Source organism: Euphorbia lathyris, chromosome 9 (genome assembly GCF_963576675.1).
Source record: "Euphorbia lathyris chromosome 9, ddEupLath1.1, whole genome shotgun sequence".
In the NCBI taxonomy this organism is placed as follows: domain Eukaryota; kingdom Viridiplantae; phylum Streptophyta; class Magnoliopsida; order Malpighiales; family Euphorbiaceae; genus Euphorbia; species Euphorbia lathyris.
The window spans coordinates 72,608,894-72,627,778 of NC_088918.1; positions in this window are offsets into that span (position 1 = coordinate 72,608,894).

Sequence of the window (18,885 nt, forward strand, 5' to 3'; positions counted from 1 at the left end):
AGCCAGATTGAGTTCTTCCAATAGCGCATATCCTGCTTTATCGTCGAAGATGAGTTCATCATTTCTTCTAGTCGAAATATAAACTTCATTGACGAATCTAGAAAATTCTTTCCCAGGAAACCTTTTTACAAACTCACGATCGAAGATGTCCATTAAGATTATATGGACTAAGATAAGACTATATTGAAACCCTCGTGATTTCACCCACAGGTGGCAGATCACCAAAGCTTAAATCAGACCTATTCTTTCCATTCTCATCAATGATAGGGAGAGTAAGTAAAGATGAAATCAATTTATAAACTGAACCATCTCCAGGCTTAACCTTATCTAAAATAAGATTGATTTGAATCATCCTTAATGAAGCCTGTAAGTCAATCTTGTACAGTCTATCCACCTTTACATTTGTTGAAGACCGTAATAAAAGGAATAATCATACTTCCATAGTTGTGTTAGCTAGGCCAGCCACCTGCCTGATCCTCTTTCTTTTACAAAAATTACTGGATCACATCTTTCCTATGTGGTTGCTGGGTCAGCTCTTTCCTATCTCATGTTGTTATTTCAGCTGTCATGGCCATTTACGTTTATGTATTTATTTTACTTTTCTTTCTTAGCAAAAGAACAATACACTTAGATAGATGAAGGTAGCTCTTTACTCAATTCTAGGAATATATCGGCAATTCCGCAGGTAGGCTGCTAGGTTTTTCTCTCTCTTATATATCTGTAAAGGTGTAGATCATGCATTGATGTAAAAGTAATGAAACTATGAACTCCTACGAGATGAACTAATAAAACTAGCCAAAGAAAACCTTAACCTTAGTATAGCAGAACAACTGAACACTGGCTTGAAGAGAACTAAAACAGCATTGAGGAACATGTATTTGACTAAATGAAAATATTATGAGAATATGCCTAAAAAGGCATATAGTTCAGTAGCAGAGGCAGAGTTTCTAACTATTCAAGAAAGACATAGGGTTCCTCCTTTTCTTTTTGCCTCCTCAAATTGGATCTTCAAGTCAAGTATCCTCGATTGGGATGACTTAGGCTATTAGGCGACATCCCTATTAGGCAATAAGGTAAGATATTTAGGATCTCTAATTCTTTTTAGAATCCATTAGACGAGACAGGAAAGTCTTTCCAATGAGAGAGCAAAGCGTGTCTTTGCTCTTCCAGAAAGAAGAAGGGTTGCGACAAGTGAAATATCATTCTTTATAAAGAGCGCTATGGCGCGCTAGGGGGGCTGAGTTGTTGACCTTGATCAGATAGGGGGTTTAAAAACTTTCTAAAAATAGAGTAGCTCCCTAAACTAAAGCGCCTAGAGCGAATACAATTAGGCCAGAACGGAGTAATTTAGGTGCCATGCAAAAATCTCTTTGTTACCGGCCTTGTAGAACCAAAAATCTCTCTAGCTTCATATATTTCAGAAACAAAAGATACTGTACAATTAGAACGACCAGATAACATATATTTGCACACAGTTTACATGTCTAGTATGCTGTATTGGCTTCATAATGTGTTTCCTTTCCTACATAACTATCCTAGTATATGAGTTGCCTATGAAAGCAAGTTTTGTAACTTGATTTTCTTATTTGAACATGAGTTTATTTTGTTTTTAAATGGCTGCCATTTTAATAGTTTTGATTAAATCCCCTCGTTTTGATGTAGAAGAGCCAGAATTTGAAATAGATAATGAAGATGAAACTGAGGAAGAGGATAATTTGATTGATTTTGAAGATAGTGATTGAAACTCGTTTGTAAACTTATAATGTTTTGTTTGAAGAATTATGTTTGGAATTTGTAGACTTATAATTTATAATTTGTAAACTTATAATTTATTTATTTTGAATGCTTATGATTGGAACTAGTAGATTTATATGTTGTCAATTTTTACAATTTATGTTACTGATATTTTTTTGTATGTATCAGGTATATTATGTCGGAAATAGAAAACGACCATCTCCATCACCGCACTTGTGTGGTAAGAAGAAGATAAGCGTTCCAAAATGGTTGATTGGCATCCAAAGTCACCCACAAACACCTACTCCTACAATTAGTGGCGTAGCTGATGTTACATTGGAGGATGATTCTACTAATTTAAGTTCTCCAACAACCCGTACAATAGCTCCAACAACCCATATAGCAGCTCCAATAGCTCCAACAACCCATATACCAGCTCCAATAGCTCCAGCAACCCATATAGCAGCTCCAACAACCCGTACAATAGCTCCAACATCCCGTACAACAACTCCGGCAGCAACTCCACCTCTAACAGCCTGTGTAGTAACTCCAACATCCCGTTCAGCAACTCCACCTCTAACAGGCCATGTAACACCTCCTCCTACATCAGCTCCACCTATATCAACTCCTCCTATGGTAGCTCCACCTACATCAGCTCTACATACATCTCCACCGGCATCAGCTCCATGTAGCTCAAGTTCACTCCCATCATCTTCTATGAATACAAATTTTCCATCAAGTTCCAGTGACCAACACTTAACACTATGGGTTGAGGGGAAAGAGTAAGTGAATTTCATTTGTGTAATTGATTTAATTTAGTTATAATTTATTTCTATTTAGTTCTCTTTTCAATCAATCTACTTATCTTGTTTCTTGTCAATACAGTATATATCCTTCAAGTTGTGCAGCTAAGATCTTAAGAGAATGTTTCGAATTGAAACTTGAATTGAACGGATACAAAATTACACATGTATCAAAGGAAACACAATAATTTTATTGGAGGGAATTCCAGGTAATAATATATGTAGTTTTAATGTTTCACGATATTAGTTAACTAATAATTTTAAATATCAATTTTAGTGATTTAGTTCCAATTACATAATTTTTTTTCTAAACTTGTGTATTTATAGAAACGGTGCCAATGGGACAAAGCTATAGATTCATTGTTGAAGTTGGTTAACCCTAGCTTTATGAAGGAGAGATATAGAAGGATGGTATATGCATTGAAAAATAAAGGTAATGATGTGTTGTTTATATTAGCTAATTATGAATATTGAATTTTAATTTCAATTGCCTTAACATGATTATTCTAATTGTATGAAGAACGACAAAAATTCATGTCTGAAGAGGTCTATAATAGTTGCGCTGCATATTGGGACTCGGAAGAGGCAAAGTTGATATCTGAAAAAGCTAAAATTTCACGATGTAGTGGACTTGAAAATGGACCAATGTCGTGTCATACTGGTGGATCCTTGTCGATGAGAGAGCATCGTGAATGACTAGTAAGTAGTTAATTTATTGCAATTAAGTTTTTTTTTGTATAACTTTCTATTCATTGAACATGGTGCAAATATTTGTTGCAATTCGGTTTTTTATAGCTTTCTATTACAGTAGGCACTTTCAGAATACTTGTACTGATGTTACAAAATTGCAAGTCTCCGTTTTCTTATTCAATAATTTGGAGTATTGTGAAGGTATTGGATATTAGTTGGTTATAGAGAAAGCTAATAAGTTGTTAGAGAAAGTGAATAAGTTGTTAGTTTAGATAAAGTCCCAACTCTGCTTGCTTTGTCATGAATTAACTTTTTTTATTTTTTATTTCATAAGGTGCTCTGCTTGTTGTGTCATAAATTATTATTCTTTATTTCATAAGGTAGGAAGTGTGTTATATTAAAAAATATATAATATGTTTACTTTACATATCTTGCAGACTCGTGTATTAGGTCGGCCTGTAAATGCATATGAGCTGTTTCTATATACTCATACACGTAACCATGATGGGGTTACATAGGTTGACGAGAGATCGCGTTTGATAAATGTAAGTTATTGTATTTATACACTATTATACTATATATATCATTTGAATGTAAACATTATTGGTTAATAAAATTGATAAGAGAGAGTAACTATCACGCGAGAGAGGATGCAAGAAGCTACTGATCAGGTCATTGATGAGCAAAGATTATATTATGAATCTGTTGGAGGATTTAATAATAGATCTAGAATTTACGGGCTAGGACATGGATCAGGTTTTTATGCTTCTCAAGCTCAATCTACAGCTGGTATACCATTTTCAACTACTTCAACTGTACTTTAAATGCCACAAATGACTGAATAAGTGACACGGTTGGAGCATGAAATGCAAAATCTTATAGCTGGTCGGCAAGAAGACCAGTCTCGTATTGACAACCTGGTGAGCATGGTTAGAGATTTGAGACCTGAGATGGAGCTACTGCATATGGATATCACAACATCCAATGGATCACATCTTGAATCGCAATCTCAATAGGGTCAGGTGTATATATATAACTTATCATATAATCTGGGAATGCGGAATAGTGATCCGGGGCTCCATCGGGGAGGTCTTGCTGTCTCGTGGGTCATCCCTGCATGGGGATCGGTCCCTACGGATACTCTAAAGATTAAGACAGTTAGTTATTCTTAGAGAGCTTTTTAATCTAGTGTGAATGAAGTAGAAAGGTTATGAGTTACCCGATCCGTGCTTCTTCCTTTAATGGCCTATTTATATCGGACAGACTTGGGCCAGGGGGCCCTCTACCGCCCTGGGCCATCTGCTTCTTGGACGTTGATGGGCCTCTTGGGCCTTAAGGTGATAATCCGAATCAAGTGGTCCCCCCCGGCGATGTCAGCCGAGCATTTCATGCGAGGAGATATTAGTTTGAAAGGATTTTATTCCTCTTTTAACAAGTGGTAGACAGCTGGACGGAAAGATGCCCGATTTCCCCGTTTGAGACCGTTCAGAAACTTTGCATGCGTTGTGGATATCAGTGCATAATTTATTACCCCTTCATTAAATGCCTCTGCATGCGCCGTAAAAGACACATTGGACACCGTGCTCTGTCGGCGCCTCTGTTTTTTGGATGGCTATAAAAGGCAGGGGTAAATCCTCTTTTTCGGTTTCCTTTGCCAGAATCGTTTCCCTCTTTGCTTTTGTACCGTCTCGTGCTGTTTTTGAAGTCGCTGTTTCCTGCCGATCGCTCCATCGGTTCTGCCGTTTTAGTCGCGCTTGCTGGGTACCGGACATATTAGTTGACGGAGCTTTGCTGAACCTTCCTTACGACACTTTTCGTAACCGTTGCGAGGTCAGTCGTACCTCTAATTTCTCCTTTCTTTCGCTCTTTTCTTTAGTTGTTTTATTCTGGGGAGGGGGAGTATGTCAGAGGGTTCTTCACGGGGAGCCCTAAGAAGATTGCCTCTAGTCACACCGGGTGATTCTACGCTGTGCGACGCTTCGCGAACTCGGGTCGTAAAACGAAAAAGGCGAGCGACCGTGGGAGAGGAGAGTGCTTTTGCGGCGACAAAGAGGAAGAAAATCCTAGAGCATGCGCCGCCTAGTGTCGAGCGGCCGCTAAGGGGAGTTACCGCCGGAGTTCTTGAGGTAGTGGTGGTGGTACCAGAGGGCTTGATTACCGAAGAGCGTCCCATGGCTTCGATTTACGAGGAAATACGCCAGAGGGTATGGACTCGTGCCGCGAGGGTCACTAATATTGATGGTCGGCGATTTAAGGGAGTGGAGCGGCCTGAATCTTTTTCGGTCGAGGATGCGCATAGTATTTTTGTTGCCAGGGATTTGGCCGCTATTTCTGCGGTGTATCGATTGGGGAAGCCCTACGAGTTAGTCGCGCTTGGGGAAGATATCCGTGCTCATCATGCGGGTGGCATGAACGAGCTTATCGTTTATGAGGAGCAGCTTGAATCGGGGATGCGTTTGCCCCTACTTCCCTTTTTCGTGGAGGTTCTAAAGGAATATGACCTGTGCCCTGGTCAGATCCATCCGAACGGGTGGAGGATGATGGTTGCCTTCTACTCGCTATGTCAGTCGGCTGGATATCGGGCAACTGGGTTGGTATTCCGCGAGTTCTTTCGACCGAATAAGGGGCCCCGATCGTAACACGTTACCTTCTCGCACCAAAAGTTCAAGGTGATTGGCGGGTTGAAGGATAAAGTTCATGAGTATAGGCACCGTTACTTTTTGGTGCGAAAGCTGGACGGCGATTTTCCTTTTCGAGTAGTGTGGAACAAGGAGCCCATGGATCCCAGCCGTTGGCTAAAGACTTGAGAAAAGTTGCCTTTCTAGGAGCAGCTTGTGTCATACTTAAAGGGGCTTCCAACAGATAAAGATCGTAAGCAAGACGTCGATGAGCTTGTGCGTCACTTTCTAGCCGCCGGGTACTATATTTGGAACCAATGGCGAATGGCTCAGATATCCGGATGGAGCGCAGCGGATTTTGAGAAGTGGAAACGTGGGTACGATTTCAAAGCTGGAGAGTTGGCAGAACTAGAAGCGATTTCCGTGAACGTCGCTGTTGTAGGTGAGGGGTCGGGGTTGTAGGCTTTGTTCATTTCTTTCAATGTGTTGTTACTATGTGATTTATGTGGTCTAAATGTTCCGTGCTTTCTTGTCGTGCAGGTCCTGGAGATCCCCGTGTCAGCATGGACTTTGATCCAAACGAATTTGGTGTTGGCCTCGACACTGCGGAGGAAGCTTTTGCTGTTGCTTCCGGATCCCTGGCGTCGTTTTCTTCGCTCGAAGATGCGAACCAGGTGGTTCAGAGCATGGGGGGCGTACTCTCGGTGCACGAGGACCTCGAGGTTGCTGGAGACATTCCGCAAGGGATGCCCGTGGAGGAGCAGGAGGCCGAGCAAACTGCTGAGGTGATGGCTGTGGAAGAGGAGCAGGTTGAGAAACAACTTCAAAGGCCCCTTACCCGGAAACGTAAGAAAGACAAGGGTAAGGCCGTTGCTGGGATGGAGAGCGACCAAGTTCGTGCTGGAGATGATATTGGTGGAGAAACCGACAGTTCTAAGCGAGCGTGCACCGAGGGTGGTTCCGATCTCGAAACAGGGATGATGGATCGCGTAGGCGATCATCCGGAAATGATGAAGAGAATGGACGTCAAGATTGCCAAGTTTCGCGAGTATGTTATGGGCTTGTCGGTCCATTCGAATATGGCGGCATCTGAACTAGCTCGGGCGATGGCTCGTGTAGCTAAGGTCCCCGGGGAAGTTGTCCGAATGGACGGTGTGTCCAAGATGAACCTTGGCGTGGAGACCCTATCAGCGCTTGGAGTGGTAAGCTCTCTTGATCTGCTCGCCTAAATTTGTTTCTAAACACTGTACACTGAGTTATGCTATTTTAATGCAGGCCATTCAAAATGCTAACACTGTCTTTGACATGTGTGTAAATGACGAGAACCTGTTTCGGGACATGGAACAAAGCCTGCGGAACGCGGTGAAGGATCTGGAAACGGCGAATGGGAAAGTGGCCGCCATCGGGGAGCTGTTGGAGCGCCGAGAGGGCGAGATTGCCGTGCTAGCCAAGAAGCTAAAGGTTGAGACAGGAGGCAGGGTGGAGCTGGCGAAAAAATTGAAGCTTGATGTGGAGAAAATTCGTTCCTATAAAGTTATGCTCAAGTTCGCCACCCTATGGACTCGCCGAATGAAGGAGAAAAGTGACGAGAGAGCTAAGCAAGCCACCGCGCTGGTCGAGGAGAATGAGAATCTGAGGCGAGAGCTTGAAGCTGCTCGGAAGGAGGCCAGCGAGCTGCGTGCTCTTGCGGGTCAGCGCGAGGAGAAGCTGATCAAAATGGATAGGATGATGTTGATCGCTGCTGCTCACTCCGCCGGGTATGATGTGCCTTCGGAGGTTATATTTTCTCCGAATGTGTACGATAAGGCGGCCCGGGCGAAAGCTGTAGAGTTCTGCCGTCGATTCAAGAAGAAGTGATTGAGACTGTTTTTTTGTTTTTCAAAAGTGTAATAATTTCTGTACGGTTGCTATCTTTGTGGATCTTTTTGCAGTTTAACGTGATCATCATTTTGCACTCTGATTTGATTTGAGCTTGCATGATGTGTTTTTCAAGTCTTGTCCTGCTTTGCTATAAATAAGACTCGATTTTTGCTTGTGGTTTTTGTGCATGTGGTGCTCCTACTTTAAGCACTCAAATTTCTATTTGCTCCTTTTTCTTTACTTCTAGCTTCGTTGTGATGTCACTCCGGGATGTCATAGATTCTGCTAAGGTGCTCGAAGTTCAGAAGGCTATATCGGCAATGCCTCATCCCTATGTGTATTGTCCCCCGAGGGATGATCACGAGCTGGACAAGAAAGTGCGATATGCCTCTCCTGTATGGATGCACCGGAGTCTTTCGCGGAGAAGTCGAAACGAGGAGAGTGAGAGTTCCGCACCCTATACCGAATCCACGACGGACTCATGCGAAGTTGTTATCAGCGCCTTTTCTTCAACTGAGAAGAAAGTTTGGTCGCAGGATGGGATCGGGTTCCTGAACCCCGATGAATCAGTGGTGCCTGTGACAAATCCACATCCTGCCTGGGTTAGGCGGCTGTTGGCTGATAAACTAGATAGGGATATGAACCTTCCTCTTGTGCTGGAGAACCGTCATCCTGGGCGTCATACTTCGCCGAGCCGTCCCCATGGGGCGACGTTCGTCGATCTGTTGAAACCTCGCAGCGTAGTTTTTCTTGAATTCTCGAGACAGGGCTGATGATGATCATGCCGCTTGCATCATACTTGCATCGATGACGTCGGAATTACAAAGGCAACATGAGGAGATGAATGCCTATTCCATCATCATGCACCTAAAGGAATTGTTTGGGAAACAAACCAGGTGCGAACGCTACGAGATATCAAAATTGTTATATCGTTGCAGGATGCAAGAGGGCACATCTGTCATGACAATTGTGTCAAGATGATAGGCTATATTACCAAACTTTCTAGTATTGGATTTGTGATGGACAACGAATTAAGTACCGACTTGGTTCTTCAGTCCCTCCCAAAGAGTTATTCACAGTTCATCATGAACTACCAAATGAATGACTTGCAAACCTCTCTTGAAGAGCTTGCAAACATGCTCAAATCAGTTGAGCCCAATATGAAGAAAGACAAGGCCATACCGGCTCTTGTAATCGAGGGATCGAAGAAAAGAAAAGGGAACTTTCCCAATTCTAAACATCCCAAGAAAGGTAAGAAAGATGTGTCCAAGGGAAAGGAAGTTAAGAAGCCCAAAGGAGAGTGCCACTTCAGTGGTAAAGACGGGCATTGGAAGAGAAACTGCAAGGAGTATCTAGCCACCCTCAAGAAGGGAAAAGGCGGTGCTTCTACGTTTGGTATGTTCTATATTGAAATAAATACGGTTTCATTGTCTGAATCTTGGGTACTTGATACCGGATGTGGATCTCATATTTGTACAAATATGCAGGAGCTAAAACAGACTAAGGAACTAAAGAAAGGAAGCATAAACTTGCGAGTGGGAAATGGAGCAAGAGTTGCCGCCCTCGCAATTGGAGATTATGTTTTACTTTTGCCCTCTGGGCTTGTAATAGAATTAAGGAATTGTTTATACGTTCCTGAGATGTCTCGTAACATTATTTCTATTAGTCGTCTCGTTGACGACGGTTTTCATATTTCAATAAAGAACAATAGTTGCAATTTTATAAAGATTCGATCTTTTATTTTTCAGGAATATCACAAAATGGGATTTATGTGTTAGATGATAAAACTCTTGTTTTTGCAATTGATACCAAAAGACATAAGATAGATAATTCAACTTACTTGTGGCATTGTCGTTTAGGCCATATAAACAAGAGACGCATGCTAAAGCTACATTCAGATGGGCTTATAGATCCAATCGATTCTGAATCATTGGAAACATGCGAATCATGTTTAAAAGGTAAAATGACAAAGACACCCTTTAGCAATAAAGGTGAGCGTGCATCAGACACTCTAGGACTCATTCATTCAGATGTATGTGGTCCTATGTCAGTCCAAGCAAGAGGAGGATTCAGATACTTCATTAGCTTCATAGATGACCATACTCGCTATGGTTATATCTACTTGATGAGGCACAAATCAGAAGCTTTTGACAAGTTCAAATGCTTCAAGAATGAAGTGGAAAATCAATTAGGAAAGAAAATAAAACACTTCGATCTGATCGAGGTGGCGAATATCTTTCTGATGATTTTCTGAATTATCTAACTGAATGTGGGATATGCTCACAATGGACACCTCCCTATACGCCACAACACAATGGTGTATCCGAGAGGAGAAACTGTACCCTATTAGATATGGTACGATCCATGATGAGCATGGCCTTACTTCCAAAGACGTTCTGGGGCTATGCCTTAGAAACTGCCCTCTTCACCCTAAAAAGAGTACCAACTAAATCCGCTAGTTCCACGCCATATGAATTGTTCGTTGGTAGGAAACCCGTGTTCTCTTTCATGAGAGTATGGGGTTGTTCAGCATATGTCAAATGCGTTGCGTCCGACAAATTAGATTCTAAATCTGATAAATGTTTCTTCATTGGATACCCTAAGGAAACTGTGGGATATTACTTCTATCATCCAGATGATCAGAAAGTGATCGTATCCAAACACGCAACCTTCTTAGAGAAAGAGTTTCTCGAAGAAACACAAAAGGGAAGCGTGATTAAACTCGATGAAGTTCAAGAGGAAGAAACACCGACTGAAACAACGGAGGCGATCGAGGTACCCGAAGAAGTCCCATTAGATGAGACTCCAGTGGCACCTATTCGTAGATCACGAAGAGTTCGTGAACTCCCAGTTAGATATGGTTTTCTAGTGGGAGATGATGACAAGGTTCCCGTGTTAGACGACGAACCTGAAAACTACGAAGAGGCTCTTATTATTCCAGATTCTAAAGCATGGCTTGAAGCCATGGATTCTAAAATGGATTCCATGTATACTAACCAAGTTTGGACTTTGGTTGATCCACCCGAAGGGATAAAACCCATTGGGTGCAGATGGATCTTCAAAAAGAAGACTGACATGGATGGAAAGGTTAGCACCTACAAGGCTAGGTTGGTAGCGAAAGGATATCGTCAAAAACAAGGTGTTGATTATGACGAAACCTTCTCTCCCGTTGCTATGTCCAAATCAATCAGAATCATGCTTGCAATTGCCGCTCATTTTGATTATGAGATTTGGCAAATGGATGTGAAAACAGCTTTCCTAAACAGAAACCTGCTTGAGGATGTATACATGATGCAACCTGAAGGTTTCATATCAAAGGATGCAAATAAAGTTTGCAAACTTCAGAGATCCATTTATGGACTCAAGCAAGCATCTAGAAGCTGGAACAAGCGTTTTGACGAAACCATAAAACAATTTGGTTTCGAACAAAATTGCGAAGAAGCTTGCATTTACAAGAAAGCAAGTGGGAGCTCTATAGCATTTCTCATACTATATGTGGACGATATACTGTTAATGGGAAATGACATTGCTCTATTACAGTCAGTGAAAATATGGTTATCCGGTAACTTCTCAATGAAAGACCTCGGTGAAGCAGCCTATATACTTGGTATAAAGATCTACATGGATAGATCACGTAGACTGCTTGGTCTTTCACAGGCTACATACATTGAAAAGGTGCTAAATCGGTTTAGCATGCTTGAATCGAAACGAGGTAACTTACCCATGGTACATGGAGTAAAGTTAAACAATCATCAATGTCCTAAAACTGATGATGACAAACGACGCATGGCTGTAGTCCCGTACGCCAGCGCGATCGGTTCGATTATGTATGCTATGCTATGCACTAGACCCGACGTAGCGTTCGCGTTATCTGTAACGAGTCGTTACCAAGGGAATCCGGAAGACGAGCATTGGATTGCCGTCAAAAACATTCTTAAGTACTTGAGAAGAACTAAAGATATGTTTCTAGTGTACGAAGAAGGAGATCTGAAAATACAAGGATTTTCAGACGCTAGTCATCTCACAGATGAGAATGATTTTAAATCCCAATCAGGATACCTGTTTATCCTAAATGGGGGCGCGGTCAGTTGGAAAAGTTCAAAGCAGGGAAGCGTAGCTTTCTCTACGACCGAGTCAGAGTACATCGCTGCTGCGGAAGCAGCAAAGCAAGCAGTTTGGATTAGAAAGTTCATTACAGAACTAGGTGTGGTGCCTGACATTGTCAATCCCATTACTCTGTACTGTGATAACAATGGAGCCATTGCGCAAGCAAAGGAACCACGGTCTCATAATGCATCCAAGCACTACCTAAAGCGATACCACATCATAAGAGAGATTGTGGCTAGAGGAGATGTGAGAATAGAAAGAGTACCTACAGAGGACAACGTTGCAAATCCGTTGACAAAGCCTTCAACCCAGAAAGTACATGATCGTCATTTAACTTCTACTGGGATAAGTTTTAGAAACAATTGGCTTTAGTCCAAGTGGGAGTATGTTGGGGTTTTGTGTCCTATAGTCAATTGTTGCAGGATACAAACTTATTGTAAATGAATTGTTCTTTATATCATTTGTTTTAATGAGATATATGTTTTATAACTATATAAAGGCAATCCCTTTTAAGCACTAAATAAAGTCTAATAAAAGGAAATCCGTAAGTTTGTTTAAAGTGATTATAAAGTGTTCATACAAGCATGAAGTGAGACAAAACTTTATAATAAACTAATAAACTTAAAACCACCCCAAGTCGAGTGATATGTTTAGGATTGATATATCACTGTTGAGACTTGTATGTAACAATGTCTTCTGTCCGACAGAAAGCTGATCTCACAAGCTTCATATATACAGATATCTGGACAGTTACATAGATCCGATGAAACGTTGTTCATTAGGATTGGGGATCCGATTTGAGATAACAGGATGGGTAGATTCATCCTTGTCAACTGTTCATCTCATTGGTATTAATAGGTATAACTAATCCTCAGACTCAAAGGAATGTTAATTGGTCATCCTGAATTACTGAATGTGAGACTTTGATCCTGTTGTCCCACAATCCTTAACAAAGATGACTCTGGGGTATGAACTGCAAAGGTTGGGTGTCACAGGAAGTAATTTCAGGGTAGTTATACATTGGATTGAGCATTTATCACTCCCGATTAATGGGAGATACATCCAAGGATTGCTTGTGGAAGACTTGACTCTAAACCCTTGCAAGGTGATAGCTTAAGAGTAGAAATACAGATTTCACTTAACCTATCTTTTTGAGTTGACTCGGCCAATAACAAGTAAAACGAACGTCTCGCTATATGTGACTTGACATTACCCATAGTCATAAGATTCAGTTCAAGGATGTAGTTGATAAATGATCGTATTATACCGTAACTAATACGGAAGGGTTAACGACAGAATCAACCTGTCTTCTTAACGGACTCTGGGGGAATGATTACAGAATTGCCAATAACATACTCTGTACATCATTCCGTTATGCAAGGGATTAAATATAATTCTTGAAGAAATTAATTTAATAGGTTGCATACGGCCAGAAGTAGTAAGGACCTAATGGATCACACATAAGACTTGGAACCAAAAGAGAGATGGATATGATTAATAGATGGAAGCCCAATTGAGCCCAGTAAGGCCCAAATACAAGGAGGGGGCCGAAATTTGTATGTATTAGTAAGGGATTGATTTTATTCCATTAATCCTAATTTGATTAGGATTATGAATTAAATTAATTAAGAGATAATTTAATTAGGAGTTTTAATTAGATTAATATTCTCCTATTATTATCCAATTAGGTTATTTATTATTATCCTAAATATATTAGATATATAGTGAGATAATAATTAGGAATCCTTTTCCGAATTGGATTCCTATTAAGTAACCTATTCCTATCTAACTAGGGTTTAGATACAAGCTAATATATATACCCCTCCCTATAGTGAATTTCGACTAAGCCCTAAGCCTCCCCACTTGTGATTTTCGAAATTGCTTAGAGAGAGAGAGAAAAGAATTCTATTCCCCAAGTTCGTGGACAAGAATTCATACGGCATTCCATCGATTGATTAATCTTACTCATCCCTCTTTCTCCTTGATCTTGTGTTGGTTAATTAGAGGCAATCTATTTTGATTGCATCTCATAAGGGTTGATTTTATCTTAACCTCACCGTATTCTACTTTGCGGTTGGAACCTCGGAGAAGAATTGTGGGCGCTTCTTTAACAACGGTAGATTGTTCATCGAAAGGTATTCCTTGTTATCCCTCTTTATATGAAATAACGATTAACGGATCCTATGGTTAAAATGAAATAGGCTAAAAATTTTATATTTCCGCTGCTATACCTTAGCCCTAATTTCCTTCAGTGGTATCAGAGCCATCGTTAAATCCGTTATTTCATATATGAAAATATAGAAGTTTTCAATAGGATTGAATAAATATTTATGGTTAGGATTAATTGACAAATAGTATTGATTAATTAATTCTAAAGATAAATAAAGTTTTGATTAATTGTTAATTAAAACTGATTATGCTTATGTTCCTAATTATTTCGGTTGATAATCATTATAACAAAATCTATTAGTTTTATAGTTAGGTTGATAAAATTAGTTTTATTAATTCTAAATGATAAAACGGAAATCTATTGTAGATTATCCTATTTCTGAAAACCGTTTTAAAATTATTTTAGAACTGATATATATATAAATATATATATATATATATATATAATATATAAAAAAAATATGACAGCAGCCCGAGTCGCGCCTCACGGCGCGACTGGCCGCTGTCACGCGACTGCTGCCTCGCGGCAGCAGCCGCGTGCGGCGCAGGGGCGCCGCTGCCGCAAGGCGGCAGCGCCCCGCGTGCCCTAAGGCTGCTGCCAATCGGCAGCAGCCCGCCCTCGGGCCCGACCCGATACCCACTTGATTTTAAAATAGGTTTAAAATCGTTTTATGTTAAATGTATATATATGTTTCAGAAATTAATAGTTTTCTGTTTTGATTATCGAATGAATAATTCGTTTAAATGTTTGTTTTTACCAATATGTAAATCAAAGTGTTAAATGAATTAAAATCAAAATAAATGGGACGAGCATAATCAACGTTTTATATGGTTATATTAATCTAAGGATTAATATAAAGATACAAAACGATTAGAAGTAAAATTGGATGAAAGTTAATTTGACGAGTTAATGTGATTAACCTAAATATTACATAAGCTGGTTATGTAATCAACCAATTAAATTTATTTAATTGAGTCTATGCATGTTTGGAGTTATGGACATATTTGGACCCTCTTTTAGTCTTTTGGTATTTTTGAAATAGGGCCTGCACGTCATGCCTTTCTACTATCTATTGTAATTTCTCCTCTCATCTGATTCCCTTCAATTCAATTGAAGTTTTCTTATAGTAGTATAGAAATTAATATGTAATTTCAAGGCGCCATGGAGAAGACGGAGGACCTAAAGAGAAATATGTAATAGTTAGTATTTCCTTAGGTTTGGCCTTTTATTCCGTCTCTGGCTCGACGGAATAATTTAGATGATGTGTCCATAACGCCAATGTATGTGAATGTATGTATGTCTGATGTATGCTAAAGCAAATCAAGACTAAGTTAGATTATGAGACTTAAATAAAATCCCTCCTTAAAAAGTTAAGTAAATAAGTAAGTTATTAAAATCGGTTGCCCCTCCCTAATATTATAATTCAGCCGGCAGTACTGAGGGCCTTTGGGTTGTTGAGTAAACTCAAGCTCGGGGTCTTATGGTAACACCTGAATTATCGAAAATCATTTTTCATGAATATGGGGTAATACTTAAATTAGATTATGATAATTGGATGAGTAAACTCATGTTGTCATAAACTAATGGGTAAAACGGTTGGGATTAATATGAATAGCATATTAGTTACTAATGTGGTTAGTAACCCAATAACCTAGGAATCACATTAGAGATGTGATTGATTATATGAATCTACCTAATGAATGAGACTAGCTTGTTGAGTAAACTCAAGGCGAAATCTCAGGAGTTAGGATCCTAGCTCACTAAAGGATTTGTGAAATTCTTCGAATTAATATGGAGGGTTATTAATTTGGCAAAATAGTGGGAGCAATCTGAAAAAAATTAAAAGGCCTATAATTTTAGATTGTTAAACTTTAAAGCAAATGAATGACATACGTTTACTCTTTCTCACTCTCAGGTTTTGTTTAAACACACTCTTAAAATCATGTCTAAAACCAATCTGCAAAACATCCTTACCGATACAAATTGAATGGTTCAAACTTCACCGACTGGTTTCGTAACCTCAAAATTTTTTTGAAGTTCGAGAAAATTGGGTATGTACTTGATACATCGATACCCCCTGTCCCTGAGGATGATGCTCCCATCGAGGAAATTGATGCTTATCAGAAGCACAAGGCTGATGATGATCATGCCGCTTGCATCATACTTGCATCGATGACGTCGGAATTACAAAGGCAACATGAGGAGATGAATGCATATTCCATCATCATGCACCTAAAGGAATTGTTTGGGAAACAAACCAGGTGCGAACGCTACGAGATATCAAAATTGTTATATCGTTGCAGGATGCAAGAGGGCACATCTGTCATGACAATTGTGTCAAGATGATAGGCTATATTACCAAACTTTCTAGTATTGGATTTGTGATGGACAACGAATTAAGTACCGACTTGGTTCTTCAGTCCCTCCCAGAGAGTTATTCACAGTTCATCATGAACTACCAAATGAATGACTTGCAAACCTCTCTTGAAGAGCTTGCAAACATGCTTAAATCAGTTGAGCCCAATATGAAGAAAGACAAGGCCATACCGGCTCTTGTAATCGAGGGATCGAAGAAAAGAAAAGGGAACTTTCCCAATTCTAAACATCCCAAGAAAGGTAAGAAAGATGTGTCCAAGGGAAAGGAAGTTAAGAAGCCCAAAGGAGAGTGCCACTTCAGTGGTAAAGACGGGCATTGGAAGAGAAACTGCAAGGAGTATCTAGCCACCCTCAAGAAGGGAAAAGGTGGTGCTTCTACGTTTGGTATGTTCTATATTGAAATAAATACAGTTTCATTGTCTGAATCTTGGGTACTTGATACCGGATGTGGATCTCATATTTGTACAAATATGCAGGAGCTAAAACAGACTAAGGAACTAAAGAAAGGAAGCATAAACTTGCGAGTGGGAAATGGAGCAAGAGTTGCCGCCCTCGCAATTGGAAATTATGTTTTACTTTTGCCCTCTGGGCTTGTAATAGAATTAAGGAATTGTTTATACGTTCCTGAGATGTCTCGTAACATTATTTCTATTAGTCGTCTCGTTGACGACGGTTTTCATATTTCAATAAAGAACAATAGTTGCAATTTTTATAAAGATTCGATCTTTTATTTTTCAGGAATATCACAAAATGGGATTTATGTGTTAGATGATAAAACTCCTGTTTTTGCAATTGATACCAAAAGACATAAGCTAGATAATTCAACTTACTTGTGGCATTGTCGTTTAGGCCATATAAACAAGAGACGCATGCTAAAGCTACATTCAGATGGGCTTATAGATCCAATCGATTCTGAATCATTGGAAACATGCGAATCATGTTTAAAAGGTAAAATGACAAAGACACCCTTTAGCAATAAAGGTGAGCGTGCATCAGACACTCTAGGACTCATTCATTCAGATGTATGTGGTCCTATGTCAGTCCAAGCAAGAGGAGGATTCAGATACTTCATTAGCTTCATAGATGACCATACTCGCTATGGTTATATCTACTTGATGAGGCACAAATCAGAAGCTTTTGACAAGTTCAAATGCTTCAAGAATGAAGTGGAAAATCAATTAGGAAAGAAAATAAAAACACTTTGATTTGATCGAGGTGGCGAATATCTTTCTGATGATTTTCTGAATTATCTAACTGAATGTGGGATATGCTCACAATGGACACCTCCCTATACGCCACAACACAATGGTGTATCCGAGAGGAGAAACTGTACCCTATTAGATATGGTACGATCCATGATGAGCATGGCCTTACTTCCAAAGACGTTCTGGGGCTATGCCTTAGAAACTGCCCTCTTCACCCTAAAAAGAGTACCAACTAAATCCGCTAGTTCCACACCATATGAATTGTTCGTTGGTAGGAAACCCGTGTTCTCTTTCATGAGAGTATGGGGTTGTTCAGCATATGTCAAATGCGTTGCGTCCGACAAATTAGATTCTAAATCTGATAAATGTTTCTTCATTGGATACCCTAAGGAAACTATGGGATATTACTTCTATCATCCAGATGATCAGAAAGTGATCGTATCCAAACACGCAACCTTCTTAGAGAAAGAGTTTCTCGAAGAAACACAAAAGGGAAGCGTGATTAAACTCGATGAAGTTCAAGAGGAAGAAACACCGACTGAAACAACGGAGGCGATCGAGGTACCCGAAGAAGTCCCATTAGATGAGACTCCAGTGGCACCTATTCGTAGATCACGAAGAGTTCGTGAACTCCCAGTTAGATATGGTTTTCTAGTGGGAGATGATGACAAGGTTCCCGTGTTAGACGACGAACCCGAAAACTACGAAGAGGCTCTTATTAGTCCAGATTCTAAAGCATGGCTTGAAGCCATGGATTCTGAAATGGATTCCATGTATACTAACCAAGTTTGGACTTTGGTTGATCCACCCGAAGGGATAAAACCCATTGGGTGCAGATGGATCTTCAAAAAGAAGACTGACATGGATGGAAAGGTTAGCACCTACAAGGCTAGGTTGGTAGCGAAAGGATATCGTCAAAAACAAGGTGTTGATTATGACGAAACCTTCTCTCCCGTTGCTATGTCCAAATCAATCAGAATCATGCTTGCAATTGCCGCTCATTTTGATTATGAGATTTGGCAAATGGATGTGAAAACAGCTTTCCTAAACGGAAACCTGCTTGAGGATGTATACATGATGCAACCTGAAGGTTTCATATCAAAGGATGCAAATAAAGTTTGCAAACTTCAGAGATCCATTTATGGACTCAAGCAAGCATCTAAAAGCTAGAACAAGCGTTTTGACGAAACCATAAAACAATTTGGTTTCGAACAAAATTGCGAAGAAGCTTGCATTTACAAGAAAGCAAGTGGGAGCTCTATAGCATTTCTCATACTATATGTGGACGATATACTGTTAATGGGAAATGACATTGCTCTATT